This window comes from Bufo bufo, chromosome 4 (assembly GCF_905171765.1).
Source record: "Bufo bufo chromosome 4, aBufBuf1.1, whole genome shotgun sequence".
In the NCBI taxonomy this organism is placed as follows: domain Eukaryota; kingdom Metazoa; phylum Chordata; class Amphibia; order Anura; family Bufonidae; genus Bufo; species Bufo bufo.
In genome coordinates, this window is record NC_053392.1 from 95,905,138 (window position 1) to 95,923,605 (window position 18,468).

Below are 18,468 nucleotides of genomic sequence, written 5' to 3' on the forward strand. Positions count from 1 at the left end.
TTTTGCGGACAAGAATAGGAATTTCTATTATGGGGGACTCGTTCTGTTCCGCAAATTGTGCAATGAACACAGGCGGCATCAGTGTTTTGCAGATCCATGTCGTGTGCATGAGCCCTAACAAAAAGCACTAGCCTATTTGGTCTTCCGTGGTCCCGGCCACTAAATAGGCTGACACTTTTTCCTATACACGACCAACCACTGATGGATTGCAGGGTGGTCGTAACCATGGAAAAGAGCAATGTATAATATAATGGAAAAAAATTATCAAGCCAGCAAAGGAGGCAATATGGACAATCACAGTACATTTGCTTAAGTGAGATAGCCCCTTTAATATGCCATAAAAGACTCCCTTTAACACACAAATCCAGCTCTGCTACCTCTGTAAAACCTTACTGCTTAATAGCAGATATCCGATTCCTTACCTTTATAAACAACACCGCCCACTAAAGACGTCCGGGTCCTTCTTATCTGTCCAGTTTCTTCTCATCTGCATTTAACCAAATCCAATGAAGACAGAAAATGTTCTTGTCGTTCTGCTATTACTACTACTGTCAGTGCAGGTTAGACCCCGGCCCGCTACATGCTCATCATCGCCATCAGTGTCCCCAGCATCTCCCTCTAGCTCGAATCTCAATGTAATGCCATTTATCTTTTCTCCTCTTCTCCTCTAGTGAAATTTGCTTTTAAAGGTACAGAAAAGAAATTAGATGTTTGGAAAAGTTCTTTTGAGAACTGTGGCCGGAGTGACTTCCAAGCACAACACAGGGATGGAACCGGACAAGCTCCTCTCCAAACACTGAAGGCTGCTGACTGCAGGAACTGGAGCAACATCAGAAAGGAAGATTAAAGCCGAGATTCCCAAATATGTTTTTCAAATAAGGGAAATCTTAAGTGACCGTGCCCAGGCAGGAAATTTCACAAGAGTACAGATACCCAGAACTGAATGTCAAATAGGTGTAACCATTAATTCAGCCCTTAAGGGAGCCCCCTGCTGAGCCTAAGACCAGCAGAACAGACCGACGTGTTTTTCCACCCTTTTGCTGCAAAAAGTTTACATCCCTGTTTGTATTATATTATTGTAAATATTATACATTCTGACAATTTAATCTGACTTGCACGTGACCGGCGAGGTCCTGGATTACCGGAAATGTCAAAATATTGGACATTTGTATTGATAATGTGCTGATGCTTCTGTTCTGGTAAAATGCATATTATCCGTTTTCATTAATTTTTCAGGCATGTAGAAAAAAGAAAATAACTCCCATGAACCATCAGTGAAAAACAGACTGTCCTTCAGTGTGGTTCAGTTTTCTTTCGCTGATGCAGTGAAGGACTCGAATCGCCATGCCCTGCATGATAAATGCAAAATATAGAACATGCTGCTTTTTTTCCATTGCAAAAGTAAGGTCTCGTCCACATTTTGCGTTTTTCACTGACGTGTGCTGTCCGCATTTTCCACGGACAGCACACGTAGCCATTGATTTAAATGTATCTGGTCACATTTTAGTATTTCTTTTACTGACCGTTGGGCCACTTGCACACGGCCGTTGCCCCGCCGTGGCCGTATTGCGGCCCGCATACGGCGGGTCCGCAATACACGGGGCCGTGTGCATTCCGCATCACGGATTCGGATGCATTCACTTGAATGGGTCCGCAAATCCGGAGATGCATTGCAGAACGGAACCCCACGGAAGCACTACGGAGTGCTTCCGTGGGGTTCTGTTTCGTGCTGCAAAAAAATAGAACTTGTTCTATCTTTTTGCGGAAAGGACGGATCTCGGACCCTATTCAAGTGAATGGGTCTGCGATCCGCATGCGGCTGTCCGACGGTTGGTGCCCGTGCATTGGGACCGCAATTTGTGGTCCACAGCACGGGCCCGGCCAGCACACGGTCGTGTGCAAGAGGCCTTGGTCTGTCAAAAAATCACAGAGACATGCACTACTTTGATACGTGATGCAGAGCAAGCACGCCCATTTAAGTCTATGTGACCGCGAAAATCACTAACACATCCGTTTTTCACTGAAGACTAATTGGAGATTCTTTGGAAATAAATTTTCAGATGTGCAACGTGAATTACGGATGACACACACATTGGTAAAACGGACACACGGACCAACCACGGATCCTTCATGGACAGCTTCATGGTTGAAACACGTACGCTTTTTTTCACGGACGTGTCACTGACATGGAAATGTGAACGAGGCCTTAAATGGGTAAGTTTTCAGGCCCGGTACTTGCAGTTTTAAACACAGATGGCACCCATGCTGCATCCACAGTAAAAACAACTGTACTTCATGTCTCCTCATGAACTCCATTCTTACAGAGATTCAGCTGAAGATCATATTAAATTGTATGCAGGATCATAACCCCTGACAAGTAGGAGAGGAGGATGAGGCAGTTCTTTAGCTCACTGCTCTGAAGTAACTTGTCCTGCTGTGTGATTAGGACAGGTTCTGTGTGTACTAATAGGATGGCGGTCATTTTATTTCCCCTGATGATTGCTCCACTGCTAGACATATTTGGGAATATATTTATAATGAATTAATATTTAAGTATTTTCAGTAATTTTATTTTCTTAATTCCCAGAGAACCCCTTTAAGTAAGGCAAGTTTTACATTAAAAAAAGGTCCGGCTATTCAGCATTAAAAAGGTCCGGCTGTTTTGCGTGCAGCGGTTTTTGTCTTGTCGGATCTCCGCCGGTCCCCATTTTAGTTAGTGGGGCTGGCGGGCATTCAGGTACCATCCGGCAATGCCGGATCCAGAGAGATCTCAATACTGCTAGTGCAAAACTAGCCTAACACTACACTTGGACACTGCTCTGGAAAATGTATAGCTTACAGAATCTTCCCTCTTAAAAATGAGCTGTTTACCAGGGGTGTCAAACATTGCATCCTGTTACACCAGAAAGGGCATTGTGAGACGTTTATCATGCTATTTATGCCACTATTGTGCCATAAAAAAGGTTATGGTAATTAAACCAGTAACTGGTACAGCAATAGGGCTGTGACCACGGTGCCAGGAAATACTCATCGGCAGTTAGTTGGCTCCAAACATTTCTTTATTTGGACTACACATTACGGGGGCAGAATGCTCCCTTCATCAGGATCAGTCAATATAATACCAGATCATCCTATTGCGATTTGAATGGGAGGCTGTTTTGAGGCAGAAACGCTCCAAAATCACTGTGGACTGGCACTAAGGGCTCTTTCAGGCCTCATTCACATTGTGGTACAATTGTTCAGGTAGTGGGACTCCTACACTCTAAGTGCACTAAGTAAAAGGGCTGCCAAAAATTACAAGGAACTGGCACTACAATACACCCTTTATTACACATAAAGGAGGGCATCATACACACCCTTGAAAAATTATGATTGAAAACTATTGGAACAACCTGCTGATCTGACCATCTAAAACATTAGGGGTGAGGGTCTGCTGCTGAGCTGACCATCTAAAACATTAGGGGCGAGTGCCTGCTGCTGATCTGACCATCTAAAACATTAGGGGCGAGGGCCTGCTGGTGACCCTCAAAAACATTATGAACAAGGGCCTGCTGGTGACCCTCAAAAACATTAGGAGCAAGGGCCTGCTGGTGACCCTCTAAAACATTAAGAACAAGGGCCTACTGGTGACCCTCAAAAACATTATGGGCGAGGGCCTGCTGGTGACCCTCAAAAACATTATGGGTGAGGGCCTGCTGCTGAGCTGACCCTCTAAAATATTAGGAGCGAGGGCAACCTAATAAGCTTGTTGATATGATGGAGGAGGAGGACGAGAAAAGGGAGATTGAACCATATACCCTTTTTAGTGGTGGAAGGGGTGCTTGGGAATACAGTGTATTCAATACACCACAAAAGCCACATTTAAAGTGCCTTTATGTTCAGCCGCTTTCCTCTGGTGGAGTAGAGAATTCAGGGGCAATCCAGGCCTTGTTCATTTTTATAAGAGTCAACCGTTCAGCATTTTCAGTTGACAGGCAAATGCGCTTATCAGTTATTATGCCCCCAGCAGCACACGCTCTGACAAAACGCTGGCGGCGGGGCAGGCCAGCACCTCCAAGGCGTAGAGCGCCAGTTCGTGCCACGTGTCCAGCTTGGACACCCAATAGTTGTAAGGCACAGAGGGATCACTGAGGACGCTGACACGGTCTCCTTGTGACACTAGGCTGCGCATCAGGTTAAGGGTTCTGGCGGGGTGTCATAAAACTGCCCAAGGCCTTGGAGAGTATTGCTCTGCCTCTGTTGGAACTGCTGTGTGTTCCCCTTGTCTCCCCTCCTCCTTTGGCCAAGGAACTATGTACTCTGCAGCCAGCATTGTCAGCTGGACATTTTTGGAGCAATTTTTCCACAAGGAACTTCTGGTATTGCACCATTTTGCTCATCCTATCCACCACAGGAATGAGAGATGAGAAGTTCTCTTTGTAGCAGGGGTCGAGAAGGATGAACACCCAGTAATTGGTGTTGACAAAAAGTCAGCCATGTGTGCCAGAGTCCCAACAGACAAGACTTCGCTGTCCTCATCAGGAGGATGACTCTCAATCTCCACATCCTCTTCTACCCATCCACGCTGAACAGATGGAATAAAACTTCCATGGATACTACCCTCTGTAGCGGAGGCAACCGTCTCCTGCTCCTCCTACTCCTCATCATCCAATTCGCGCTGAGAAGACGAACTGAGGATGATCTGGCTATCACCCTGTGTACTGTCTTCCCCCATTTCCACCTCTTCCACATGCAAAGCATCCGCCTTAATTGTGAGCAGCGAGCGTTTCAGTAGACACAGAAGTGGAATGGTTACGCTGATAATAGCGTTATCGCCGCTCACCATCTGTGTTGATTCCTCAAAGTTGCATAAAACCTCACAGAGGTCAGACATTAATGCCCACTCGTCGCTTGTGAAGAGCGGAAGCTGACTGGAAAGGCGACGACCATGTTGCAGCTAGTATTCCACTACTGCCCTCTGCTGCTCACAAAGCCTGGCCAACATGTGGAACATGGGGTTCCAGCACATGCTCACGTCGCACAACAGTCGGTGAGCTGGCAATTGCAAGCGCTGCTGCAGCGTTGCCAGACTGGCGGAAGCTGTCGATGACTTGTGGAAATAGGCACACACCAGTAGCTCAGGCAAATTGGGGTAGGTTCTGCAAAACCGCTGAACCACTAGGTTGAATACGTGGGCTAGGCATGGTATGTGTGTGAGCTTGCTGAGCTCCAAAGCCGCCACCAAGTTATGGCCATTATCAGACACAACCATGCCTGGTTGTAGGTTGAGTTGTGAGAGCCACAGCTCAGTCTGGTCCCTTATCCCCTGCTACAGCTCTGCGGCAGTGTGCTGTTTGACACCTAAGCAGATCAGTTTAAGCACGGCCTGTTGCCGCTTCCTCACTGCAGTGCTACGCTGCTTCCAGCTACTGACTGGTGCTGCATGATGATAATTCAGAGGTAGAAGGGGGGGTTGCAGCCACTAACGTAGGTGGTGGCGGAAACCCTAATGGAAGTAGGGCCTGCAATCCTTGGCGTCGGTAGCACCTGTGCCATCCCAGGGTACGACTCGCTCCCAGCCTCCACAACATTCACCCAGTGTGCCATCAGGGAAATGTAGCATCCCTGGCCAAAAGCACTGGTCCATGTGTCAGTCGTTAAGTGGACCTTCCCAATAGCTGCGTTGGTCAGGGCACGGGTGATGTTACAGGACACATGCTGGTGTAAGGCTGGGATTGCACATCGTGAAAAATATTGGCGGCTGGGGACAGATTAACCCTGGACGGCCACCACCATCAGGCTGTGGAAAGCCTCAGTGTCCACAAGCCTAAATGGCAACATTTCCAGGGCCAGCAATTTGGAAAGGTGCGCATTTAGTGCTTTGGCCTATGGGTGGGTGGCTGGGTATTTGCACTTTCGTTCAAAGGCCTGGGGTATAGAAATCTGTACGCTGTGCTGGGACACAGAAGTGGATGTGCTAGCTGATGGTGCTTGCGAAGGTCCAGGTGCATGGCGGGAGGCATCCGGGCCTGCGTCTTGGACAGGGGATTGGCCAGCACGTAACACAGGGGAAGAGGAGGCAGTAGTGTGACCCGCAGACACTGATTGTGGACCCAGGCGTACGGCCCACCTATTAGGGTGTTTTGATGCCATGTGGCGGATCATGCTAGTGGTGGTGAGGTTGCTAGTGTTCATGCCCCTGCTCATTTTGGTACGGCACAGGTTGCAAATGACAAGTCTTTTATCGGCCGCACTTTACTCAAAAAAGCGCCAGACTGCGGAACACCTGCCCCTTGACAAGGGAGATTGCCGCAAGGGGGTGCTCCGGCGAACAGTTGCGGGCCTGTTTGGTGTGTCCCCCCTCCCTTTTGCCACCCCACTGCCTCTTGAAGCCTGTTGCAGTGCTGCGGATCCCTCCCCCTCTGTACTGCTGTCCTCGCTCGGCTTGCCACCTTCCCAGGTTGGGTCAGTGAATTCATTGTCCACCACCTCCTCTTCCACTTCCTCACTCTGGTTATCCTCCTGACTTGTTGACCTTACAACAACCACAGTTATTGAAAACTGTGTCTCATCCTCATCATAAACCTCTTGAGACACTAATTGCGGTTGACTTATTGTCAACTGTGTCTCATCATCATATCCACCTCGTGAAACACGAATTGCCGTTCCCCACCATCATCTTCTTGTGACTGTGGATGCTCAAGAGTTTTGGAATTAGGGCACAATATCTCCTCATGTCCCTATTCAAGTGGGCTTGTCAAGAGGCCCAAATCAAGGAATGACGATGAAAAGAGCTCCTCGGAATATCCGAGTGTGGGATCACTTGTTTGTCAAGACTCTCCATGGTGGGAGGAAGGAGTATCAGGGTGAAGATTCTGTTGACCAGACACTTGGCTACTGAGACTAGACTTTGTGGAAGACAGGGTGGTGCTTAACTGACTGGAAGCATTATCTGCTGCAATCCAACCGACCACCTGGTCGCACTGGTCGAGAGTGGTGTCCTGCACCGCCCTGCAAACTGGGACATGAAGCTAGGTATCGTGGATGGGTGTGTTTCTTGTGCACAGTTTCACCACGCCCAGGGCCACTGCCTCTGCGTGCACCATCAGCAGCACGGCCACTTCCCCGTTCCTTACTGCTCGCCTTGCTCATATTAAATTATATATATACGTTAAACAGGAGATGTAGCACAGATAATGTCACTGTCCGCAGCGTCTATGAAAAAAGTACACTGAATGTCACAAATAATTTTAGGATGCGCAAATGTTATACAGGAGGTTTAGCGCAAGTAATGTCGCTGTCACCAGCGGCTAATAAAAAATTACACAGAATTAATGTCACTGATATTTCAGATACGCAAACATTATACAGGAGATGTAGCGCAGGTAATTTAACTGTCCGCAGCGGACACCATCTACAGAAAAAGTACACTAGATGTCACAGATGTTTTTAGGCTGTGCACACGTTACACAGGAGATGTAGCGCAGATAATGTTGCTGTCTGCAGCGGCCAAACAATTGCAAGCTATTTAGCGAAATTCAGGTATCGCTTTGACCAAAGAACAGCATGAGAATGAGATGGGATTCACTGGGTATGTTGTGATTGTAGGTGCAGGATGGAGTGGTTTAAAAGGTAGGGTCGTAACTAGAAAAAGGCTGAGCCCCAAAGCAAATTTTTTGAATGTGACCCCTGCAACCAGTGGTGTAGCGTGGGTTGCCAGCAAGCCAAGTATTGCGCCCCCTCCCCAACCTGCACGCCCCTTTTTTACAGATAATGTAGTAGATGTGACTTGCAGTCATATGTAACACCACAGATAACACTGTGATTAGTCTCTGAGTACAGATAATGTAGTAGATGGTTGTGAGGCCCCAGAATTCAGAACACGAACAGTGTGACCTGAAGTCTGGGGCCAGGTTTCGGCAGTGTGGGCCAAATTCTATATCCATCCCCCCACCCCCAAAACAGATATTTGGATGGACATTACATACATTGCTATTAAATATACAGGAGAATACAGCACCCCCACCTGTTACATCCAGTGACATCTCCTGTCATGTAGACTCTTTCCTCAGCTTCTTCATTCAGAGATAAGACCGCCATGATACAAGCCGGATTCCAAAAAAGTTGGGACACTATACAAATCGTGAATAAAAACTGAAGGCAATGATGTGGAGGTGCCAACTTCTAATATTTTATTCAGAATAGAACATAAATCACGGAACAAAAGTTTAAACTGAGAAAATGTACTATTTTAAGGGAAAAATATGTTGAATCAGAATTTCATGGTGTCAACAAATCCCCAAAAAGTTGGGACAAGGCCATTTTCACCATTGTGTGGCATCTCCCCTTCTTCTTACAACACTCAACAGACATCTGGGGACCGAGGAGACCAGTTTCTCAAGTTTAGAAATAGGAATGCTCTCCCATTCTTGTCTAATACAGGCCTCTAACTGTTCAATCGTCTTGGGCATTCTTTGTTGCACCTTCCTCTTTATGATGCGCCAAATGTTCTCTATAGGTGAAAGATCTGGACTGCAGACTGGCCATTTCAGTACCCGGATCCTTCTCCTACGCAGCCATGATGTTGTGATTGATGCAGAATGTGGTCTGGCATTATCTTGTTGAAAAATGCAGGGTCTTCCCTGAAAGAGATGACGTCTGGATGGGAGCATATGTTGTTCTAGAACCTGAATATATTTTTCTGCATTGATGGTGCCTTTCCAGACATGCAAGCTGCCCATGCCACACGCACTCATGCAACCCCATACCATCAGAGATGCAGGCTTCTGAACTGAGAGTTGATAACAACTTGGGTTGTCCTTGTCCTCTTTGGTCCGGATGACATGGCGTCCCAGATTTCCAAAAAGAACTTCGAATCGTGACTCGTCTGACCACAGAACAGTCTTCCATTTTGCCACACTGCATTTTAAATGATCCCTGGCCCAGTGAAAACGCCTGAGCTTGTGGATCTTGCTTAGAAATGGCTTATTCTTTGCACTGTAGAGTTTCAGCTGGCAACGGTGGATGGCACGGTGGATTGTGTTCACTGACAATGGTTTCTGGAAGTATTCCTGGGCCCATTCTGTGATTTCCTTTACAGTAGCATTCCTGTTTGTGGTGCAGTATCGTTTAAGGGCCCGGAGATCACGGGCATCCAGTATGGTTTTACGTCCTTGACCCTTACGCACAGAGATTGTTCCAGATTCTCTGAATCTTCGGATGATGTTATGCACAGTTGATGATGATAGATGCAAAGTCTTTGCAATTTTTCGCTGGGTAACACCTTTCTGATATTGCTCCACTATCTTTCTGCGCAACATTGTGGGAATTGGTGATCTGTAGTGTACGGGAACTGTAATACCCGTCACTACCAAAGGTCACTTGGTGTGCTGTCGTCCCTCCTTAATTATGGGGAAGTTGGTATATGTCAGTTGTATAAAATGTCATGTAATGTAATGCATGTATTTCCCTGTTGCTATGAAACTTGCAAGTACAGGCCGGCTAGGGGTGTCATTCCAGCTCTTAGGCATTAGAGGGAGCTAGGGAGCCCTAGTTTATATAAGGGCCAGACAAGGAAGGGAAAGTCAGTGTAACCTGATCTAGTGTGGAGTGCAGAAGTCAGTCTAGATTGCAGCTCAGAAGTTTCTAGAGCCTGAGGAAGTGTCCAGAAGCTGAGAGAGACAGAAGCAAAGATCAGGAAAGCAAGAGGTACTCAGAAAGACAGAGGAGGTACTGATTAAAGCTATAGCCAAGGATATAAAGCCAGAACTAGGTTAATGGGCCTTGGTGAAGATATGCTATATTCCAGGATCAGTCAGAATTAGAGTGCAAGCTCCTGTGCTGCAAGTCCTGTGTTCAACACTCTGTGATTACCCTGCTATAACTGAATTGCCTGCATCGACCGAATTGCAAAATCGACTGTATGCTTAGGAACTGCATTTCCAATATTGTCTCTGCTTGCAAAACTACTAAAGTTGGAGTTCTGTTTTAAGACTACGTTTCCTCAATTTATTCCTGCATCCGCAAACGGCGTGCCACCGTTTACTTGGCACTGGCGTCACGAACTATTTCTACCTATACCTGCCCTTGCAGAGAGTCAGCTGTACCAGGTTAGTGTATATTGCACTACATCACCCAGAAACACCTATTGCACACAACTTGAGTACGCTGCACCTCTCTTTTGGCGTTCCACGAACAGGATACGCACGCTTTCTAGTGCAAGAAGCGTGAACTTTGTGCCTTATACAGTTGCCCTGTGACCAAAGTGACAATTTGCCTGTTTTATTCAAGTGGACTTTGTGGACTGAAAATCGTACCCAAAGTGTACCAAAAACCTCTAAAAAGCGCTGTGCAGTGTTGCGCTACCCAGAGGAAGAAAATCCCCGCATTGGAGTGTGGTTTTGTGGACTTTTTACAATCCTGCTTGCTGTCAGTGAATGGACAGCGTTTTGCTAAAGATGGCCACCGGCTGCCTGGAGTAAAGTTTCCCGCGCCGCTGAGGACATTCGTGGGCGGATCCCTGCAAAGACACAGAGAGTCCCGCCCCTCTTCATCATCGCACCGCCGCGGCCCTGCTTCTCCTGCGTCACCGCGGTCTCAGGACGTCCGGAACCTCGCGAGACTTGACCTGCGCAAGCCCGGCGATACCGGTAAGCACTTGTAACCGGAGGGAAGGGGAGTGTTCCGGCCCCTTTAGTCGCAGCGGCCACCTCTCAATAGACTACCATGTCAGAGCCAGGAGTGCCTGAGCAGCCGGCCCCAGGAGAGCTTGCGGCTCCTGATCACCCTACAGCCCCTAGCATGATGCCCTTTACCATGCCCTACTATTTCGGGGCCCCATGGTTCCCCCGCTACAGGGGAGAGACCCATACCCTACGGGACTTTGAAGAAAAGTTGCTGGCACTATTCTGATTATACCCTATAAATGCCGACCAGCAAATGGAAATCCTGCTAGCGCAGCTGGAGGGGGCTGCCCGCAGGGAAGTGTTATCATGGCCTGCTACTGAGCGGAGTACTCTAGAACAGATATTCACCCGCCTCAGAGCCACTTTTGAAACTAGGACTGCCTCAGAGATAAAGATGCACTTCTTTGGCAAGAAACAGAAGTCCGGTGAGTCCCTCCGTGACTATGCCCTATCACTTCAGGAGGCTTTAGGGGCTGTAATTCAGATAGATCCCAAAGAGGCTGATAACCAGGACCAGACCCTGAGGGAACAATTTATCACCGGGGTGTCTAGTGAACAAATAAGGACCCAGTTAAAGATGCTGTCCGCCCAGCACCCTAACAGTGCCTTTCTGGACTTTAAAGAACTGGCTATAAAAATTCTGGGGTCCGCAGTATCTCCTGAGTTGAGCGCCCTATCTGAGTCATCAGCCTGCAAGCCAAAACCGCTTGTCACTAACCGAGCTGAGGCCGGCCAAGCTGTTCAAGTGTCAGCTACCGATACTATTGCCATGCTGACAGAGCAAGTAAATCACCTCACTAAAAGTCTAGAGAAAGTGTGCAGAAAAATAGAGGAATGGGAAAAACCCATAATGCTAGATGAAGAATTCCTGTCACCTCCTAGGCCGTTCCCACCTCCTTACCAAGAGACTCACCCCAGGGATCCTGGGAGGCGTAATAGAGGTCGCAAGAAGCCCGTGTGTACATACTGCAAAAAGCTGGGACACACAGAATCCACGTGCTGGCAGTTAAACGGGCAACCCCTGAGGCTGAGGACCACCCCTCGGGAGGTAGAACACTAGGTCCAGAGGATCCAAATTGGATGCCACGTTATGTAGGATCCCATCCTAAAATCAATATAGAGATCAACGGGATCCCCTTTGAAGCCCTATTAGATACTGGGTCTCAGGTCACTTCTATTCAGCTGCCTGCATTTGAAAAGTTCTGGGACACCAACCAGTTGACCCAACCGCCTGAATCCTGGGTGGAAATTATCGCCAGCAATGGCAAACCAGTAAAGATTCATGGATACTGGGAACCCACCCTGCAGGTGGGAGAAGTAACCCTGCCTCAACAGGGAGTGATCGTAGTACAGGCCGGTGACAGAGGAGGACATCCTGTCATTCTAGGCACCAATGTCTTCAAAAACTGTTATTCAGAAATACTTGCTGTATTACATCAGACTTTGCCCACTGCTTCCTCTGCATCCAGGAGGGTGATTCAAAAGACTATCACTGTGTTAAGTGCCCAGCAGAGGTTTGCTAATGGGAAAGGAGAAATTTGTACTGCCAGGATCCGTGATATTAAGCCTGTGACTTTGCCTCCTAATTCTCAAACTCTTTTGTGGTGTCGTGCTGTCCTGGGAGTCGAAGGCCGAGATTATCCAGCCCTGGTGGAACCAATCCAGATGGAGGATTATCCTTATGTGAGAGCTGCCAAGTGCCTGGTGAACGTCTCCCAAGGTAAAGTACCTGTCCGTCTGATTAGCCTGAGTAATCATCCTGTTGCGCTTACTAAGCATTGCCCTGTTGCCCAGCTGTCCCAGGTGTCCTTCCAAGACGTCATTCGTCTTCCAGTGACAGAAAAGCCGCCAGCTGCAGACAGCGGATGCTCGCCGGTGACCCAGCCACAAGTGCCCTGGTGGGAGGAGCTCCATGTCGGGGACGAGACTACCCCCCAACAACAACAACAAGGGATTATACAGCTTGTCAAGGAGCACCACCAGGCCTTCAGTAAGCATGCCACTGATTATGGAGAGGTGAGTGCCATACAACACACCATACCTACTGGCTCTCATCCTCCTATCAAGGAGAGGTACAGACCTTTACCGCCTACTTCATATCAGACTGTAAAGGAAATGATCCAAGAGATGAAGGACTCTAATGTAATCCGGGACAGCCGTAGTCCGTGGGCTGCACCCCTGGTCCTTGTAAAGAAGAAGGACGGTGGTATCCGTTTCTGTGTGGATTATAGGAAAATTAATCAAATAACCCACAAAGATGCATACCCACTGCCCCGCATTGAGGAGTCACTAACTGCTCTGGGCTTCTCTGCCTATTTCTCCACATTGGACTTGACCAGTGGCTACTGGCAAGTACCCATGGCCCCTGCAGATAGAGAAAAGACTGCCTTCACTACTCCCATGGGCCTGTTCGAATTCAATTGTATGCCGTTCGGGCTATGTAATGCCCCAGGAACTTTCCAGAGATTAATGGAGCGGTGTTTGGGTCACAAAAACTTCGAAACAGTGCTGCTGTATCTAGATGACGTCATTGTGTACTCAAAAACATATGAGGACCATCTGAAACATTTGGCAGAAGTATTTGAAATCCTTATCAAATATGGCTTGAAGGTAAAGCCATCCAAGTGTCACCTGCTCAAACCTGCAGTAAGATACCTGGGGCATATAGTAAGCGGAGAGGGAGTGCAACCTGACCCTGATAAATTGGCAGCTGTCTGTAATTGGCCGGTTCCTACTACTGTCAAAGAGGTGAGGAGTTTCCTGGGTTTTGCCGGCTACTATAGACGTTTTATCCCCCATTTTGCTCAAATAGCTGATCCTATCCAGGAGCTCTTGAGGGGGCAACCCAAAAAGAGTCCTAGAACTCCTGTGCCCATTGAGTGGAATGAGAAAAGAGAGATAGCGTTCCAATTGCTAAAAAAGAAACTGACCGAGCCTCCAGTGTTAGGTTATCCAGATTATAGCAAGCCCTTCCATCTCTATACTGATGCTAGCAAGCGAGGCCTGGGAGCTGTGTTAGCCCAGATCCAAGAGGGAAAAGAGAGAGTGATAGCATATGCAAGCCGCTCCCTGAAAGGAGCTGAGAAAAATGACAAGAATTATAGTTCCTTCAAACTAGAGTTCCTGGCATTAGTGTGGGCGGTGACAGAAAAATTCAAGGATTATCTAGCCGCCACCCCGTTCATTGCATTCACTGACAATAACCCTCTGGCACATCTCAATACAGCTAGATTGGGGGCCTTAGAGCAGAGATGGGCCTCTCGCCTTGCCAACTATAATTTCTCTGTAAAGTATCGTGCTGGACGTACTAATGATAACGCTGATGCTTTATCCAGGCTTCCCACAGAGACAGCTCCTGATGATGTGCGAGATGCTTGGGAAGATGTAGAGATGCCGGCTTTCTATAACAAATTTGCTCAACAGGATCAGGCTCGAGCTACCAATAACAGAGCTGCAGTTCCTTCACCCTCCAGTAGGCCTGATCCTAAAGAAGAAAGGTGGGTGAAACTACAGTCTGAAAGTAGAGTGCTGGGTGAGTTGTTGGACTTCATTACTAGTGGCAGAGCCCCTGAGAGGATTCGGCGTAAGAGTGCAGATCCTGAGCTCATCAAACTGTGGAGACAGCGCCAGCAACTCTTCATACAAAAGGGCCTATTGCTACGGAGAAGCCTAGACCCAGTGTCCAACGAGAGAGTACACCAGATTCTCATACCCCGACGAGATGCAGGTATGGTGTTGGAGATGTACCACAATCAATCCGGTCACTTTGGGGTCCAAAAGACTGAGGCTACTATCCGCCAGCGGTTTTACTGGGTAGGCATGAGAGAAGACATGGAGAAGTGGTGTCGAGAGTGTGTAGCCTGTGCCTTGAAACGAAGTGAGCACCATGATCAGAGGGCACCACTGAGACCCATTGTAAGTACCCGTCCTCTTGAACTTGTCGCCATCGACCATGTGAAACTGGAGCCTAGTCGCTCAGGGTATGCTTATGCCATGACTATTATTGACCATTTCACAAAGTTTGTTGTAGCAGTGCCTGTGAGAGACCAGACAGCCAAGACTACAGCCGAAATGTTCTGGAAGCACTTTCTCCTGCCCTATGGATGTCCAGAAAAGATCCTCACCGATCAAGGACCTGCTTTTGAGTCCCATCTGTTCCATGAACTGTGCCGCTTACACAACTGTAAGAAGATCCGGACGACGGCCTACCATCCTCAAGGTAACGGATTGTGTGAAAAAATGAATCAGACCTTGATAGAGATGCTGAGGGCCGTGCCTCCTGAAAACAGAGGAGATTGGCCCAGTCTGTTGCCACAGCTCATGTTCACATACAATCATACCATACATTGTTCCACCGGGTATACCCCTTTTTACTTGATGTTTGGGCGCCAAGGGACATTGCCTGCTGATCATTCATTGGACATACATGTGCCTGATTGCATTAACCCATTACCTAACACCGACTGGGTTGCTGAGCACCAAAGGCGATTAGATGCAGCCAAAGCCATTGTTCAGGAACGTATGGACCTTGCTAGAGACCGACAGCAGAGAGACTATGATCAGGCAGCCCATGCAGAACCCTTGACCATAGGGGCCGTGGTATGGTTAAAGCATAACCGTCGTACCAGCAAATTGGACAGTAAGTGGGAGCGAAGTCCCTATGTTGTCACTGCAATCCCAAATGTTGGAACTCACACTTATGAGATCACCCGGGAAGACAAGGGATCCCAAATTGTACACCGAAACCGGTTGAAGCTCTGCCTGACACCAGAACCTAGTGCCGAGAGTTCCGGATCTGAATATCCTGTGTCAGAGTCAGCAATACCGCCCGAGGATCCTATGCAGGCTGTCAGTAATCTGAGGTATGACGCTGATCTAATGCATTGGCTTATGACACCTTGGTTGAACTTGCTGGTGCCTGCTCCGGCACCTACTGTAACTTCACCTCCGGAAGAGCTGGTTCAAGATGCCCCGGATCCAGTTCCCCCTGTAGTGGATATTGTTGTTCCAGTTGTTCCTGACCAAGATCTCCCTGTTGGAGACCCTCCTGTTGCTCCTCTCTCTTCTACCTCGTTGCTAAGGGAAGAGGAGACCCCTGTTTTGAGAAGGTCTACCCGGATGACCAGGGGACGCCCACCAGTCCGTTTAGGAGACTTTGATTATTCTGGTGGTGTCTCCTCCCAAACAGTTGCCACGGGCAATACCTTACTTGACATTTGTGCGCAAGAATGGACTCCTCCACGTGAGCCCTTGCCTGTGATACACCCACGGGAAACTCCTGGGTAGTTCCGTTATTTTGCTGTCCTTTTATTGTGCAACTTCATACTAAGGAACCGTGCCCGGAGACAGACTCAAAAGTACCTGAGCCTCTGAGATTCTTACTCTTTTAAAAGTAATGTGCCCAGAGATGGACTCCACCGCATGAGAGCCTCTGTGATTTAATATGAAAATAACCTGGGTACGGACTCATGTTTGTTCTTTGAGCCTCCAAGAACTTTTATACTGTTTTACCGTTTCTTACTGTTCTATCATGGACTTATTCATTGTCAGGGACTATCCTGGTTATAATGTTACGCTGTGCCAGGTCAGCGCCCCCGTTCCATTCATTATCCTGAGAGAAGAGAACGACGCCCCTTGTCACTACCCTTCACTTTTGCCAATTGGACCTGATGTAAATGTAAATGCAGATGAATTACATGTATGTATGCCTGCATGTCTCTATTTTCTATTTCAGGTAGAGATTCCAGTTGGGCGACCCATGATGGAGTACGAGGCCGTACTCAGCTTAAAGCAGTGGGGTATGTAGTGTACGGGAACTGTAATACCCGTCACTACCAAAGGTCACTTGGTGTGCTGTCGTCCCTCCTTAATTATGGGGAAGTTGGTATATGTCAGTTGTATAAAATGTCATGTAATGTAATGCATGTATTTCCCTGTTGCTATGAAACTTGCAAGTACAGGCCGGCTAGGGGTGTCATTCCAGCTCTTAGGCATTAGAGGGAGCTAGGGAGCCCTAGTTTATATAAGGGCCAGACAAGGAAGGGAAAGTCAGTGTAACCTGATCTAGTGTGGAGTGCAGAAGTCAGTCTAGATCACAGCTCAGAAGTTTCTAGAGCCTGAGGAAGTGTCCAGAAGCTGAGAGAGACAGAAGCAAAGATCAGGAAAGCAAGAGGTACTCAGAAAGACAGAGGAGGTACTGATTAAAGCTATAGCCAAGGATATAAAGCCAGAACTAGGTTAATGGGCCTTGGTGAAGATATGCTATATTCCAGGATCAGACAGAATTAGAGTGCAAGCTCCTGTGCTGCAAGTCCTGTGTTCAACACTCTGTGATTACCCTGCTATAACTGAATTGCCTGCATCGACCGAATTGCAAAATCGACTGTATGCTTAGGAACTGCATTTCCAATATTGTCTCTGCTTGCAAAACTACTAAAGTTGGAGTTCTGTTTTAAGACTACGTTTCCTCAATTTATTCCTGCATCCGCAAACGGCGTGCCACCGTTTACTTGGCACTGGCGTCACGAACTATTTCTACCATCACCTGCCCTTGCAGAGAGTCAGCTGTACCAGGTTAGTGTATATTGCACTACATCACCCAGAAACACCTATTGCACACAACTTGAGTACGCTGCAGATCCTCTACCCATCTTGGCTTCTGAGAGACACTGCCACTCTGAGAAGCTCTTTTTATACCCAATCATGTTGCCAATTGACCTAATTAGTGCTAATTAAATATATATAATGGCCTCTCTGTATTATTATTATTATTATTATTATTATTATTATTATTAATATTATAATGGCCCTTTCTGTAGTATTATTGTAATAATGGCCCCCTCTGTAGTATTATTGTAATAATTATGGTCCCCTCTGTAGTATTATAGTAATAATTATGGCTCCCTCTGTATTATAGTAATAATTATGGCCCTTCTCTGTATTATAGTAGTAATTATGGCCCCCCTCTCTATTATAGTAGTAATTATGGCCCAGAGTAGTAGTAATTATGGACCCCTCTGTATTATAGTAGTAATAATGGCCCTCTTTTGTATTATAGTAGTAATAATGCCCCCCCCTCTGTATTGTAGTAGTAATTACGGCCCTAGGTAGTAATAATTATGGCCCCTCTGTATTATAGTAGTAATAATGGCCCCCCTCTGTATTATAATAGTAATAATGTCCCCCTCTTTATTATAGTAGTAATAATGGCCCCCCTCTGTATTATAGTAGTAATAATGGCCTCCTTTGTCTAGATATCCCCCCCCCCCTATATTGCCCCCATTATGGCGTGCTTATTAAAAAAAATTAAAATGCTTACCTCTCTTTATCGCCTCTTGTAGCCTGCGCAGGTGTTCACAAACACATCACTGTGCCCTCCTGTGCCGCGTCATCACGTCATCTCGCGAGACCTGCCGCAGGAGGTCACGGTGAGGTAATCACGATCCCCTGCTAGCCTGAAGCCTATGCGGAAGAACGGAGGGGATGGGAGCCCTAGGCTCCCGTGGCCCTCATTGAACTGCTTGCTGCCTGGCGCCCCCTGAAATTTTGCGCCCGGGGCAATGGCCCCCACCCACGCTACACCACTGCCTGCAACCCCACTCTAGCAGTTAGTCAAGACCACCCAAGCTCATCATACAACCCTCGATCCACTCAGTACTTATGCCTTCTTAGTGCCCCAATACAGTAGTGGTTTACCTTTTTGATGCCCTCTTCACTGTAGTATGCCCCCTTAGTGCACCTTAATGTCCCTATGCAGTAGTGATGCCCCTTAGTGTCCCCACACAGTAGTGATGTCCCATTAGTA

The 18,468-nt window shown here is 47.5% G+C and overlaps 1 protein-coding gene across 3 annotated transcripts in view; it reads right to left on the minus strand.

Annotated features, from left to right (window-relative positions):
* The window catches only part of COLEC11 (collectin subfamily member 11), a 119,016-nt gene that overhangs the window by 90,980 nt on the left and 9,568 nt on the right, over positions 1-18,468 (minus strand). Inside the window, exon 1 of one of the 3 annotated variants that reach the window (XM_040427545.1) lies at positions 423-780. The exons of the other annotated variants lie outside the window; for them this stretch is intronic. The gene's annotated coding sequence lies outside the window, so the exon portion shown is untranslated. Of the gene's footprint in view, positions 1-422; positions 781-18,468 lie in introns of those variants that run through there. 3 annotated transcript variants of the gene reach the window in all.